The sequence below is a fragment of the Peromyscus eremicus genome, chromosome 4 (genome assembly GCF_949786415.1).
Source record: "Peromyscus eremicus chromosome 4, PerEre_H2_v1, whole genome shotgun sequence".
Classification (NCBI taxonomy): domain Eukaryota; kingdom Metazoa; phylum Chordata; class Mammalia; order Rodentia; family Cricetidae; genus Peromyscus; species Peromyscus eremicus.
In genome coordinates, this window is record NC_081419.1 from 32,496,664 (window position 1) to 32,511,235 (window position 14,572).

The window sequence follows — 14,572 nt, forward strand, 5'->3', positions numbered from 1 at the left end:
TGTTGCAGATAATCACAGGTGTTATCCAAACAAGATTGTGGCCCTCTTTTACTGTTGAGATTCAAACCTAGTCATTCCCAACCTCTGGCTCTGATTGTCTTTCTCCTCCATCTATCAGAATGGTCCCTGAGCCTTGGGAGAAGGGGTGTGATATAGATGTCCCATTATAGCTGAGCACTCCAGAGATACTCATTCTTTGCACTTTAATAAACAAATCAGTTTATGAGTGTCTGCATCAACTGCTGTCTGTAGCACAAATAAGCTTCTCTGAGGAGGACAGAGAACTGTCTTGATATATGTGTGAGTAGGGATGTCTTTAAAGGATTGTGTGATACTATGTCCATTTAGCAAAATAACAGTAGGCTCACTCCTGGGGAGTATAGCTCCCTGGCCATGGGTTCTTGGTCAGATTTACAGAATCAGATCTGAGTTTCTTTTGTAGAGAGGGCCTTAAATCAAATCATAATGTGATTTGTTACCCCTGTAACAGTGGTGTACCCATTGTACCTATGGTATTACAGTGTACTTTAAATGATGCAAAAAAGAATAATACAACAGTTCCCACTATCCAGATACTTAATATGTACAGTAAAGAATTAACTCAGTAAGATGACAGTGCATTAACCCTATACATTCCAATGATGGTATTCATCCTTGATTGGCTCTTATGAGATAACCAATAATCCTTTTGAATATAGTGCCTAAAAGAATGTCTGTGTACCTGGTGCATTGATCCATACCAAACAGCTTATGTTAACAATATAATTTATGGCAAATGCCTGCTTTTGTTGACCTAGTCTTGGACTATTCTGTAGTTTGATCTCTGATCTGATGTGCTGGAGACCGAATAGTAAAGATGTGATCATATTGGTGTTGATGCCTACTGATGTAACTGACCCCAGGTACCAAAGCCTGGGTAAATTTCCCTTGTTGGAAATACTTTGTTCACACTACCATGCTGGGACAGTTAGGTGATGGGGGAATGTCTTTCTGTAAGCTGTGAATATGTGTTGCTCTGATTGGTTGATAAATAAAACTGTTTGGCCTATGGCAAGGCAGCTTAAAGGCAGGCGGGAAATTCAAAGAGAGAGACAGGAAGAAGATGGGGAGAGACGCCAGCAACCTGCCCAATGAGCAACATGTAATGAGATGCAAGTAAAGCCACGGAACATGTGGTGATACATAAATTAATAGTTATGGGCTAATTTAAGACATAAGAACTAGCTAGCAAAAATCTTGAACCATGGCCATGCAGTTATAATTAATGTAAGCCTCTGAATGATTATTTTATAGGCGAGCTGCAGGACTGCTGGGTCATGGCGGGACCCGGAGAAAACTTCCAACTACAGTTAGGTATTGTTTGTATGACACCACTGGAAAAGGACAAGTATATTTGTTTTTTCACAGTCTGCCCTATGTATCACTTGTATTGTGATAGATCTCCAACCCTTGCTGAAGCTCCAACCCTCTCTCTCTCACAAACATTTCCCTTTATTAAACTTGACATGTCTAGTCACTTTGATATCTGCTTAGTTAGGATTTCTATTGCTGTGAAGAGACACTGTGATCTCACCTCTTTTTTTTTCATTTTTCTTTATTGAGAAATTGTCTACTCACTCTACATACCACCCATAGATCCCACTTCTTTCCTCCTACCCCCCCACCCCTTCCTCCCAAGCCACCCTACATTCCCAGAACCCCAAATCAAGATCTCCCATGGGAAGTCAGCAGAGCCCGGCACACTGAGCCTAGGCAGGTCCAAGCCCCTTCCCACTGCACAAGGCTGCGCAAGGTGTCACACCACAGGCACCAGGCTCCCAAAAGCCTGCCCATGCACCAGGGACAGATCCCGATCCCCCTGCCTGGGTGCCCCCAAAACAGTTTGAGCCAAACAACTGTCTTCCATATCCAGAGGGCCTAGTCCAGTCCCATGGGGGCTCCACAGCCACTGGTCTACAGTTCATGGGCTTCTGCTAGTGTGGCAGTTCATCTCTACACATCTTTCCATCATGATCTCTATGTCTCCTGCCTGCAGAATCCCTCCTCTCTCTCTTGGATTGGATTCCTGGAGCTCAGCCTGGTGCCTGGCTGGATCTCACAACTCTTTAAAGGAAAACATTTAATTGAGTGGCTTACAGTTCAGAGGTTCAGGCCATTATCATCATGGTGCAACATGGTGCAACATGGTGGTGTGAAGGCAGACATGGTGTGGGAGAAGTAGCCAAGTGTCCTACATCTTAACTTGAAGGCAACAGGAAGTAGTCTGTCTCACTAGGCATAACTTGAGCATATATGAGACTTCAAAGCCTGCCTCCACAGTGCCACACTTCCTCCAACAAGATCATACGTATTACAACAAGGCTATACCTTGTAATAGTGCCACACCCATCGGGGGCCATTTTCTTTCAAACCACTACAGCATCTGATTCTCAAAAGAACTGAACCACCTACTTCAAATTGCTTTATGCTTTTTAAGATTTGTTTTATTTGTAATTATGCATATGTGTGTGGGGAGGTATGGGACGGGTATTCACATGAATGCAGGTGCCTGCAGAGGCCAGACATGGGCTTTGAATTTCCTGCAACTGGAGTTATAGGTAGTTATAAGATTCCTGATTTTGGGGGCTGGGAACAAAAAATTTGGTTCTATGCAAGAGTAGCACACATTTTTTTTTTTATTTAAAAGGTTTTTTTTTCCATTTTACATACTAACCACAGTTCCCCCTCCCTCCTCTCCTCCCACTGACCCCCTACTTCCCCCCCACCCCACCCCATCCATTCCTCAGAGAGGGTAAGGCCTCCCATGGGGAGTCAACAAAATCTGGCATATCAAGTTGAAGCAGGACCAAGCCCCCTCCCCACTGTATCGAGGCTGAGTAAGGCATCCCTTCATAGGGAAAGGGCTCCAAAAAGCCAGTTCATGCACTACAGATAAATCTTGGTCCCAATGCCAGTGGCCTCACAAACTTCTCAAGCCACACAACTGTCATGTGCATTCAGAGGGCCTAGTTTGGTCCCATGCAGGTTTCCCAGCTGTCAGTCCAGAGTCAGTGAGCTCCAGCTAGCTCGGGTCAGCTGTCTCTGTGGGTTTCCCCATCATGATCTTGTCCCCTTTGCTCATATAATCCCTCCTCCCTCTCTTTGACTGGACTCTGGGAGCTCAACCCAGTGCTTAGCTGTGGATCTCTGCATCTGCTTCCATCAGTTACTGGATGAAGGTTCTATGATGACGATTAGGGTAGTCTTTGATCTGATTACAGAGGAAGGCCAGTTCAGGGACCCTCTCCACTATTGCTTGGAGTCTTAGCTGGAGTCATCCTTGTGGGTTCCTGGGAATTTCCCTATCACCATGTTTCTCTCTAACCCCATAATGGATCCCTCTATCAAGATATCTTTTTCTTTGTTCTCCTTTGTCCCTCCCCCAACTTGACCATCCCTTTCCCTTATGTTCTCTTGCCACCTCCCCTTAGCTCCTCTCCTTCCTCCCTATGCTCACAATCTACTCAGGAGATCTTATCTATTTTCCCTTCCTGGGGGATCCATGCATGTCTGTCTTGGGGTCTTCCTTTTTATCTAGCTTCCCTGGTTATCCTTTGCTTTAAATCTAATATCCACTTATGAATGAGTACATACCATGTTTGTCTTTCTGGGTCTGGGTTACCTCACTCAGAATGATTTTTCTAGTTCCATCCATTTGCCAGCAAATTTCATGATACCATTTTTTTCCCCAGCAGAGTAATACTCCATTGTGTAAATGTACCACATTTTCTTTATCCATTCTTTGGTTGAGGGGCATCTAGGTTGTTTCCAGGTTCTGGCTATTACAAATAATGCTGATATGAACATAGTTGAGCAAATGTCCTTGTGGTATGATTGAGCATCCTTTGGGTATATACCCAAAAGTGGTATTTCTGTATCATGAGGTAGATTGATTCCCAATTTTCTGAGAAACGGCCATACTGATTTTCAGAGTGGCTATACAAGTTTGCACTCCTATCAGCAATGAAGGAGTGTTCCCCTTACTCCACATCTTCTCCAACATAGGCTGTCATTAGTGTTTTTGATCTTAGCCATTCTGACAGTATCTCAGAATTGTTTTGATTTGCATTTCCCTAATGACTAAGGATGCTGAGCAATTCTTTAAGTGTCTTTTGGCCATTTGGGATTCTTCTGTTGAGAATTCTCTGTTTAGATCTGTACCCCATTTTTAAAATTGGATTATTTGGTATTTTGCTGCCTAGTTTCTTGAGTTCTTTATATATTTTGGAGATCAGCCCTCTGTCAGATGTGGGGTTGGTGAAGATCTTTTCCCATTCTGTAGGCTGCTGTTTTGTTTTATTTACTATGTCCTTTGCCTTACAGAAACTTCTCAGTTTCAAGAGGTCCCATTTATTAATTTTTGCTCTCAGTGTCTGAGCTACTGGTGTTATATTTAGGAAGTGGTCTCCCGGTAGCACACCTTTTTAACCACAAGACATCCAGCCCTGTCTTAGTTAGGTTTCTATTGCTATGAAGAGACACCATGACACAGCAACTCTTTATAAAGGAAACATTTAATTGTGGTGAGTCACTTACAGTTAAGAGGTTCAGTCCATCATGGCAGGGAGCATGGCAACATGCAGGCAGATAGGGTGTTGGAGCTGAGAGTTCTTATATTTTGATTCAGAGGCAACAGAAAGTCCATTGGTATAGTTGGCAGTATCCTGTGCATATGAAACCTCAAAGCCTGCCCCCACAGTGACACACTTCCTCCAGAAAGGCCATACCCATTCCAACAAAGCCACATCTTCTAATAGTGTCATTCCCTATGAGAGTATGTGATTATGGGATTATGGGACTATGGGGGCAAATCACATTCAAACTACCACAAACCCCAAATTGCTTCATTTTTAATTATGCATCATGCATTTGAAATGTATCCAAACATTGGTACAGATTCTCCTTGATCATATATTTTAACTGTTGTGTAGTATTGTAAATGTACTGCAACGAATTTCCCCATTGTTCTAATTTATAAAAGTTATTTAAAAACTGTTGAATGGAATATCCTTGTACATGTTTCCTGGTGCTCATTTGCAAATGCTAGGGTGTATATTCATACATTGAATCGATTTTATTTGCATCTTATTCCATACTAGGTATTGGTGAGGGCAAGTATCCTTGTCTAAGTCTGACATTAATATTTGCAATATTTTATCATTTGTATGGCATTCATGGTGGCTTTTCAGAGGATCCTTTTCCAGCTTTAGGAAGCATTCTTTTCCTACTGTGTGAATGTGAATGCTTTTGATGAACAGAAATCATGACTTATCAAACGAGTCTCTGTATTCACCAAGATGCTTTCATTCAATCAATTTGTTATAAATTGTACTAACATATTTAAACTTTTTGCATTCTGTGAAACTTTCCCTAAATTCTAAGTAAACCATATTTCACTCTTCAAAAGGTTATCCACTGAGGAGGGCCACAAAATCACACTGCTGAGAATTCTGAATGACCTGGAGCATAGCCTGACTGCTAAGCCAGGTTTTTTCTCTCACAGAATTTTGTATTAAATTCTCACTGTAGAAGATTGTGATATCTCTCAGCAGGTAAAGACTGCTGCCAAGACTAATGACCTGAGTTCATCTCTGGTACTCACAGAGTGGAGAAATTCCCACAATTCACCCCTTGACCTGCACTCATGGAAATACAAACTCTACACAATTGATAGAAACAAAATATCATTACTGGTGTAGGTGTGAACTATTCTGAGCACTATGGAAGGAACTATGGCGGTTTCTCAAAAGCTAAAAGTAGATCTACCACATGGCTCAGATATTCCACTCCAGGGTATTCACCCAAAGAACTTCAAGGCAATGTATCACAGACATGCTTGTACGTCACTGTTGGTTGAAGCACTATTCACAATCGTTAAGCTATGGAACCAACTCATGTGTCCAACAACACCCGAATAAAGAAAATGTGGTGTGTATACACAAAGGAATTTTTTTAACCTATAAGTAAGAAAGTGACATCATTTTCAGGAAAAGGTTTACAAATGCAGACAATGATATTAAGCAGAGGGAGATAGTTTTATATTTGTATGGTATTTGTCACTTCTAGATTCTTTTAATTTGTGATCATCTATTTTATGCAGATGCATGAAGTCATCTAAGTATATATACAAGGAAAGTAGATACAAAACTGTCTGGGAGAACAAAGGGACTAGTGGAGGGGAGAAAGATGAGAAGAATGGGGATGAGGGGAATGCACCTAATATACAATATATATGTGTAGGAAAATGTCCTTACACGACACAGTACCACATACAATGAGAATTGAGAATTATTTTTAATTTTTAACTATATTTCATTTATTTATTTGTGCATGTGCATACACACACATGCACACACATGCCCCCCCCCACTGATGGTCATACACATGCCATGGTCCATGAGTGGTCACATGGGTTGGTTTGTCATCTTTGTCTTTTTTGCCCTATATTTGGGAAGATATTACCAATTTATCTTTCAAAATTCCAGTCAGGGTTTTTACCTTTCCCCATCGTGTTGAAGAATTTCAAGTTAAAATGATTTAAATGTTTCTTTTCCAAATAACACTGCACTCTTATGATGCTTCCCCATTTCTACCTGAATCTCCCTGTAAGAGTTTTGTTTCTTTTCTTTTGTGTTAGACAGTCTGGTTTCATGAAAATTGCTTTGTACTTTGCTTGTTCTTGTCCTTTTTGGTTAGGGTTTTCCCCCAAAGTGGGTAATAGTGATTTCCTCTTCATAATGAATAATAAGGCAGTAAATATCCCAAAAGAAAGAAAATGTAATTAAAGAGTTACCTAGAGTATATGACCAAGAAAAAGGAAATCCTAAGTTTGCGTAAAGACTTCTGCACAGATGTTCAGTGTTATTAGTAATAAGCAAAACAGAGAAACAACCCAACTGTCTATCAACTGATTAGTGAGTAAATACCACAGTACATATACACATAACAGAATATGAAGGGTCCATGAAGGCTCAACCATACACAAAGAACTACAGGCAGCCAAGGAATCCTGAGAACAGGAGGAATAGCCTTCCCCAGGGGAGAACATACCAATTGGTTATCTAATATCAAATGGTCAGCCCCGAAAACATACATACACCTAACACTATGCAGACTGAGCAGGTTTTATTTAGGAATGTGTGTGTGTATACATATGTGCATGCAATAACAATTAATAAAGAAAGAGAGCATGGAATTGAAACAGAACAAGGAAGGGTATTTGAGGGAGTTTGGAGGGTTTAGAGGGAGGAAAAAGAACTGAGAAATGTTATAAAATCTAATCCCAAAGAAGTTTAAAAGGGGGCATAGTACTTGTATATACTACAATGTTCATTACCTTAAAAATGGTGATCTTAAGCAAAGGAAGCCAGGTGGAAGAGAACATAACTGTTTAAAAAAATTGTATGATTACACTTACATAAACACATCCAGAATAGACAACTCCAGAGACATAGAGTAGATCAATAGTTCCAAGAGAGCAAGGGCATAGGATTGCTAGTAGGTACAGGTTTATTTTCACAGTGAAGCAATTTTCTTAGATTTGATATTTCTGGCAAGAGTGGTACAACATTGTAAATATACTAGTATATTCTAAATCTGTAGTCTTGTTCAGTTACCCATAATTGTGTGTGTGTGTGTGTGTGTGTGTGTTTGTGTTGTTAATTATAAGTTCACTGTATATAAGTAATATGAGTATTTTTAGATCTCTGTCAATTAGTCAAGTTCTCTTGGCTGTAGGTAGGCTTGTTTGCCAGTATTCTAGATCTAAATGAGAGAAGAGGACCAGGTATCTCAACATTGAGTCATAACTTGTAGTTGCTCACCTTGGTTTCCCTTCTGTGCCCTTCTCTGACTCTGCCCGGCATTACCAACCAGTCCAAAGCTTTCTTTACTTTCTCACAGAGGGAACTTCCGGTCTCCAGTCCAGGAGAAAGTGGTACACCCGGTGAGAGTTGTTCTGAAACAGGATCTGCAGTTGTCTTTATGACCTTAGCTCCACTTTCGTCCCACGCTCAGTGATTCCCAATGCCTCAGCCCTAAGGTGCTTTAAAGTTGGTTAGATAAACTGGGTGGCCTTTCGGCAATCTTTTAAAAGTTATCTGTCTCCATGATGCTCTAATGGTTACTGTCTACCAGCATCCCAGTTTCCATAATTTTATCACAATGCCTCTCCCTCTCTCTTCTAGACAAATCCACCAGAAAACCACAAACAAAACCCTCTTTTGCTATTACTTTAGTGGTATTTTGGGAGTTAACATGTAATCTTTGCTTAGAACTCATTGATCCAATTTCTGAGGATAATCTATCTAGTGTGTCTAGAATAATGCCTACCTGAAAAATACATTACAGAATTAATGATATTATGCTGAACTTGCTATATTTGCACTTCACTTCTTTTTTTTTTTCAAATTTAGTTTTTAATTGATTCTTTGTGGATTTCACATCATGCATCTCAAACCTCTCTCATTTCCCCATCTCTTCCCATCTGCCCTCTACCCTTGCAGCACCTTCTCTCAGGATAAAACAAGATAAAATTTAGAAGAAAAGGGAAAGAAAAGAAAAGAAAAATCTCGTTGTGGAAGCTGTAGTGTGACACAGTGAGTCACACAGTCCTTTAGTCCATATATTGTTACTTTCAAGTGTTCATTGCAATGGGTCATTGGTCTGGTTTGAGGTCTCTGGTTTTTGCTACATCATCAATACTGGGCCCTCATTGGGGCTCCTCTTGGATATCCTGTTGTTGTCCTGTGTCATGGAGATGCTGTAACTTTGGGTCTGCAGGACGGACCATCTTCTTCACATGCTCCAGCAGATCAGAGGTGGGGTAGATAATGGGATGGGCCAACTCATAGCTCTGGTTCTGGGTCTGGGTGGTTGCTGGGCTGGTCAGTCCACCAGCTCTCCTTCATCCTCAACACCAGGGTGAGCTCTGCAGTACTGCCCTGGCTAGCTTACTCTGTGTAGTAAGCAGCAGGGGGTGGGGCTGATTGTCCTGCTTTCATGTCCTTAGGGACACCACCATGGCCAGCCCTTCTTTGTTGCCTATCGAGATGTGAGGGCCACTTTACCTAGAGCTGCAGTTGATGAGAGGCAGGACCAACTTTCTTACTCTAGTGATCACGGGGGCAGCTCTCCCACCTACCACAGGCCTTGACAGGCATGAGAGGCCTTCCCTCTCCCACACCACCATATGGTAGACGTGGTGTGGGGCTTGGTCGCTCACACTCACATTTTTAGGTCCAACTCACCCACACCTCCATCAACAGGGTCAACTCTACTATGTTGCCCAATTGAGGTGCAGGGCCCACTCTCCCTAGTTCTGCATCTGGTGTGGAGCAGGTTTATCTCTCTCATCTGCCACAGATGGCAAGGGGTGGGAGGGAGGAAGGTATCATTTCCTTTTCCTTATCACCACATGGCAGATAAGGGGTCCAGGGCCAGCTGTCCCACTCTCACAACCTTAGGACTGGCTCACTTGTGCCCCCACCAACAGGGTTAGCACTAGTAGGGTGCCCAGGTGAGGTGGTGCAGGGCCTGCTCTTCTGAGTGCTGTAGGTATCGAGGGGTGAGAGGCAAGAAGCGGCATCTCTTCCCCACCCATGCTGCATGACAGATGAGAAGTGGGTTTAACTTTCCCACATTTATGCCCCCAGAGTCTGCTCACCTTCACTATCACAAGTAGAGTCAGCTCTACTGAGTTGCCCAGGTGAGGTGCAGCGCCTGCTTTTCCCAGCACATGTTGACTGTTGTCATTTCATTATTCAAGTCTTGTATAGGCAATTACATGGTTGCTGTTTCATGGTGCAGCATACTATTCATGTCTAGGAGACACTATCTAGTAGCAGGTGTTCAGGTCCTCTGGCTCTTAAAATCTTTTCTTCCCCCTTTCTGCAATGATTTTTGAGCTTCAGATATAAGGATTGCATTATAAATGTTACAGTTGGGGATGGTGCTCTGTATTTTGATCAGTAGTAGATCTCTGTAGTAGCTTCCACCTGCTACAAAAAAAAAAAAAAACAAAAAAAAAAACCATGTAGTATAGGATGTAAAGCAATAACACTGAGTCATTATTGAACCCACAACATCAAAGTTTCTATTAGTTAAGAATTTCTGGGCAAAAGTTCCCAGAACTTGAGGATAAGACCCTATTGGAATACACACTTTGCAACAGGACTTGATGGAATGATACTGGATCTGATCTGAAAGTCTCCCCTGAGGACTAACTCTCATTGTAGCCAAAGCCACTAGGCTGCTAAGAGAGAAAAGCAATCAGTGGTTCTATCCAGTGGTATAGCCTACAACAACAAGAACTGAGAAACCACAATGACTGGCTTGGCAAGTGTCATAGTTAATGTTTCTCTTGCTGCACTGAAAACTCTGTGACCAAAAAGCAAGTTGGGGAAGAAAAGGTTTATTTAGCTTACACTTACATATTGTTCATCATTGAAGGAAGTCAGAATAGGAACTCAAACAGGGCAGAAACTGGAGGCAGACGCTGATGCAGAGGCCATGGAGGGGAGCTGCTTACTAGCTTGCTTCCCATTGTTTGCTCAGCCTGCTTTCTTATAGAACCCAGGGCTACCAGCCCAAGGATGGCACCACCCACCACGGACTGGGACCTCCCTCATTGATCACTAACCAAGAAAATGCCTCACAGCCAGATCTTATGAGACGTTTTCTCAAATGAATTTCCGCCTTTCAGACAACTCTAGTTTGTGTGTCAAGTTGACATAAGACCAGCCAGCACAGCAAGATATTTCTGATGGTGCAATAGTGGCACTCTTATCTTGAGGAAAACCAACAGCTACCTAACTGGACTTAAGCTCTGCTCAATAGGAGGGAATTCATACCTGGTACTATAAACTTAGCCAACTACCCATGACTGGAGAGGCTGTGGAACCTAGAGAAGAACCTACTAGTCCCTTTTTCTAAGGCAACATAACTTCTAACTGTATTCTAAACACATATGTCCAGAGGTAAGTATAGCTCTAACCGCTCATCAAAGAAGCTTTTTTTTTTTTTTTTCAACAGATGGTGACTATTATCGAGATTCACAACTGGTCAAAACACAGAGAATAAGTGACTGAGGTGTCTAACCCCAACTGATACATCTGCAACACAACCTCTATGTGTAATGCTCTGGGAACATCATGAAAAAGGGGGCAGGAAGATTGTAAGATCCAGAGGCCCAGGACATGTGCTGTTAGATAATGTCTCCTGACATGATGGAGAAAATACATCCATGAATTTTCAATAATGTGGTTGCCTGAATGAGACCAGCATAATGATAATAATACTTGACCTACCAATGTGGATAGGGGAAATTCCACATGGTCTCACCCCTAGTGAAGAGCTCCTTAGTTAGGGGTCAATGGTTGCTGATAAAGGGAGAATCAGTTTCTCCTAGGGATGAATAAACTGCATTGGCTGTTCAATTCCAAGTGCCCAGCACTGGATGCATATAATATGAGCAAAGCTAAGTGGATGTAGTAGGTTATGTATTCATGTGCATATACATATATACATATATACATACATACATATATATATATATATGAAACAATAATTAAAGAAGAGATCATAATTTTAAAGGGGGCATATAGGAGCTGCGGGAGGAAAAGGAGGAGCAGAAGTAATACAGATGTAGTGTTTATGTATGAAGTCCCCCCAAATAGTATTAAAATAAAAAACAATAAAAAGAAAGTGCATTTCTTTGATCATGCTTGGGTTATAAAGAGTATTATTAAAATAATTCAATTATCTGTTTTTATAACCAATTATATAAAATTTAACACTCTGCTTCCCGATCATTTCATAGATGTGATTTTTGTCTTGCAACTAAATTATAAGCAAGTTAAATATAAGAATCATGATTTACACATCTATACTTTTCAGAGTTGTAAGCCCTACATTGGACAGACACCTGTAATGTGTAAGTGTTTTGACTAATTTTAGCATATCTCTTTACCATCTGCATAATTTCTAATAAGTTTATCAAGGATTCTGGTTAGTTAGGTTTTCATAATGGATATATTACTGCATATTAAATGTCTTAAAATTGTTTCTCAACTTTACATTAGGCCTCTTGAGTTTTTTTTTCTTTTTTTTCAGAGCTGAGGACCGAACCCAGGGCCTTGCGCTTGCTAGGCAAGCGCTCTACCACTGAGCTAAATCCCCAACCCCAACCTCTTGAGTTTTTAATCACTTAGTCTTAATGACTAACTCAGGCTGCTTGTGAGAGTAATGACCCATTCATTCATTTAATCCGTTTCAATAATTGGTGCAGTTCATTGAACCCAATAGTTCAAATGCTGTGCTTGATCTGGCAAGTAAATGCATCTGAAGTAAGTATGACAGCCATTCAAGAGGCAGTTAGTCCACAGCAATGCTGCCATCTTCAGGATAATGACTAGTGGGAAGCTTGCTGGTGGCTAGGGGAATATGAAGAGGTAAGAATGAAACAGTGGAATAATAATTTGAACACTTAAAATCTCATGCACGGGCCACCAAACCATTTCCCATTGTAAGGGGATTTTGTTGAGTTCTGTCTGACTCCTTTAGAATGATGTGCACAAAGTTGGTCTGTTTTCAGGAGCAGGTAGGGAGCAGACTTCAGATGGAAGCTTCTAGATCTGGAACTTACTAGACTGAGTTCATATAAGATGAGAGAACTGTTGTCTCAAAGGTTTCATAATTAGGTAAGGCCAGAGGAGGAATAGAACCTACAACTCTTCCCTAATTCCATACACCAAACACAGCCACTGCCATGACTTAAGGTGGGAAACTAGGGCTTTTCAGATCTTTTGGGTTCCTGACTCCTAGATATATAAAAGCTGTATTTGTCATCAACCACTTCACAAAATTTTCAATCAGTATCTTCATATGGTAATTAAAAGGTTCTATTCTAATTAAAGATTAGAATTTATGAGAATCAGTATCTAGCTATTAAATGCCTTTTTCCCAGTGTACTGAAAAATATGGAATATGAATGCTTCACAAATTTGCATGTCATCCTTGAGCAAGCACCATGCTAATCTTTTTTCTATCATTCCAACTTTAATATATGTACTGCTGATGCAAACACTATACCACGATTTCAGAGATGAAGAGACAATTGATTATTCAAGAGTGCTGAATTGCAAGATAGTAAGGTTAGTTAAACTCCAGTGAGTCTCCTTAAGCTGGGGAGCAAATCAAAATATTAATAGCCAAAACTTATGAGTGGGGATAGAAGGAGAAATCATCTGATTAAAAAAGCAAGATTTTCTTCTCTCCATGTGCTAACATCTGGATTTATTCTCCCATCTTTAAATTGGCATTGGTTCTCAGAGTCAATCAGTTAAATCTAAGATCTGCTCTATGATAAATAACAGCACAAAGAAAAATTATCAAAATGTGTGTCTTAGTTAGGGTTTCTATTTCTATGAAGAGACACCATGACCACAGAAACTCTTATAAAGAAAAAATATTTAATTGGGTGGCTTGCATTTTCAGAGGTTTAGTTTATTATCATTGTGGTGGGACATAATGGTGTGCAGGCAGACATGGTATTGGCTACATCTTGAGCCACTAAGCCACTGGGCTTGGCTTGAGCATATATGAGCTCTCAAAGCCCGACTCCACTGTGATACACTTCCTCCAACAAGGCCATAACTATTCTAATAAGGCCACATGTAATAATGCCACTTTCTATGAGCTTATGGGTGTAATTACATTCAAACTATCACAATACGCTTTCTAGGTTCCTTCATCTTTCAGTTTTTCCCAATAGATAGTTTTAGTTTCTAATACTTTATGAACAGCTATATTTAAAATCCTACAATTGGGGGCTGGAGAGATGGCTCAGAGGTTAAGAGCATTGATTACTCTTCCAGAGGTCCTGAGTTCAATTCCCAGCAACCACATGGTGGCTCACAACCATCTACAGTGAGATTTGATGCCCTCTTCTGGCCTGCAGGCATACATGCAGGCAGAACATTGTATACGTAATAAATAAATAAATCTTTAAAAAATCTTACAATTGAATGATAATGAAAACTGAATGGATGTAACATTATAAGTGTATCCAAGAATTGGGACTATATACTTACAAATAGAATATAAACATTTGTCTAAGAATAGAAACCTAAAAAAAATGACATTTGAACATTAACATTAGCATAGGTTAAACTTACATCTTGAGGGATTTATTTAGAGTATAAAACATTTAAAGAGATAATGAAACAGAAGAGAAAGTTTATTAATTTGAGTAATTGTATTTCATGAGAACTTGACTTGACGAACAGTGTAAGTAAAATACAAAATGCAAAGAAAGTGTAATAGTAAACGCTATTAAGTGGGACAAAATCAAAATTAAGAAAATACTCATAGAAGTGACTCATCAAATGATCTAATTGTCAGCATTTGAGATGAGCATAATATAAAACAGGTTACAAGCATTCAAGAGTTTATTATGAGATAATTATGAAATGATATAATCAGTAGTCTCCCTGAGAAGAGAGCCAGCACTTCAGGAGGTTTACTGTTGCTTGTG

At 40.4% G+C, this 14,572-nt stretch overlaps 1 pseudogene; it reads right to left on the reverse strand.

Annotated features, from left to right (window-relative positions):
• Nucleotides 1–13,010: 13,010 nt before the first annotated feature.
• On the reverse strand, nucleotides 13,011–13,123 carry LOC131910226 (U6 spliceosomal RNA; annotated as a pseudogene).
• Nucleotides 13,124–14,572: the final 1,449 nt, after the last annotated feature.